The 1177-nt window shown below is 33.5% G+C and overlaps 1 long non-coding RNA gene across 2 annotated transcripts; it reads left to right on the forward strand.

Moving 5' to 3' along the window:
* Positions 1–9: 9 nt before the first annotated feature.
* Positions 10–812, forward strand: LOC109593435 (uncharacterized). Of its 2 annotated transcripts, none has more exons than XR_002190957.1 (5): positions 10–158; positions 204–316; positions 365–420; positions 500–566; positions 616–812. It is a non-coding gene; the product is annotated as an uncharacterized LOC109593435 (long non-coding RNA). The 2 variants fall into 2 exon arrangements; XR_002190958.1 differs by having other exon boundaries at positions 365–398.
* The last annotated feature ends 365 nt before the right edge of the window (positions 813–1177 follow it).

The raw sequence follows: 1177 nt of genomic DNA on the forward strand, positions 1-1177 counted from the left end.
AGGAGAACAAGAAAGAGGGAGAGGAAATGGAGACTGAGACCCTTACTGACCAACTTTAGTACTGGAACGAGTTTCAGTCTTTGGTAGCTAAATTATCGTTCCTTGGCCTGAGGGACAGATTCCTATTTCATTCTACCATCCTTCCCATTGACAATAAAGTGGGCGTGTCTGATATTGCTTATTAATGTGGGTGTGGTTTTAAGGTTAAAGATTATGTAACTGATCTCTGCTCGGACAGTATTTGATGAGAGTTTGTTGAGTGTGGTCACCGAAGAACTTCAGGATTTATTAAGTGGTTTGCTCAATGCCATATACGGTAATGGACATTATTCTTACTATTGTTATTATTATTATTATTATAAAGGAACAGGCAACAAGTCTAGAATATCATCAATAAAGTATTAGAATTAGTAAAATTAAGTTAGTTAGAAAATAATAGGTTAATTAAGTCATTGTTATTTTGTAAGAGAAATAATGTTATTATTATTATTGTTATTAGGTGACATTAGTAAGGAGTGGTCTGGTAGGATATTACATCACATATACAATTGCTATGGACAATTACGGTATTACATGTACAACATGTACATGTATGTTTCAGCTTTCTTTGCTTAGGATTTGTGAATTGTTTAATATTATTGTTGATTTTCCTGATTCAGAATCAGCGCTGGTTGATTTGCGTGAGTGCTTGCGTCACGTTGATTTGAGAGAAGAGCTCATGGAATCATTAACTAAAGTGTTAGACTTAAATTTGCATGTAACCAATCCATTTTCTCTTCTAATAAATTAAATAATTTTTACGAATGTGTTATTTTTATTGTTTAGTATCATTTGATCTATTTAAATTTTTAATAATAGCAATAATAATAATTATTATTTATGATTCTAATATTTTATTTTTCCCCCACCAGTTATGACTATGCCCTTAAAGCGGTTTGGAACCGGTTTAGAAATAAATCAGTTTACGTGTGGACAATTTCAATGAGGTTTAAACCGACTTATCTCAAACCACCTCAGGAGGTGGTTTGAGATAATCAAACCGGTTTAAGTACTGAAGCAGCTGTATTATGTATGCAATGTAGCATTGTAAACCGATTCCACCACAGTTATGTGTGGACACAATTAAGCTGGTTTCTGAACCGCTTTGATCCAAACTGGTTTGTAGTGTAAACGGGGC

This window comes from Amphimedon queenslandica, unplaced genomic scaffold (genome assembly GCF_000090795.2).
Source record: "Amphimedon queenslandica unplaced genomic scaffold, v1.1 AMPQUscaffold_1527_Cont26464, whole genome shotgun sequence".
In the NCBI taxonomy this organism is placed as follows: domain Eukaryota; kingdom Metazoa; phylum Porifera; class Demospongiae; order Haplosclerida; family Niphatidae; genus Amphimedon; species Amphimedon queenslandica.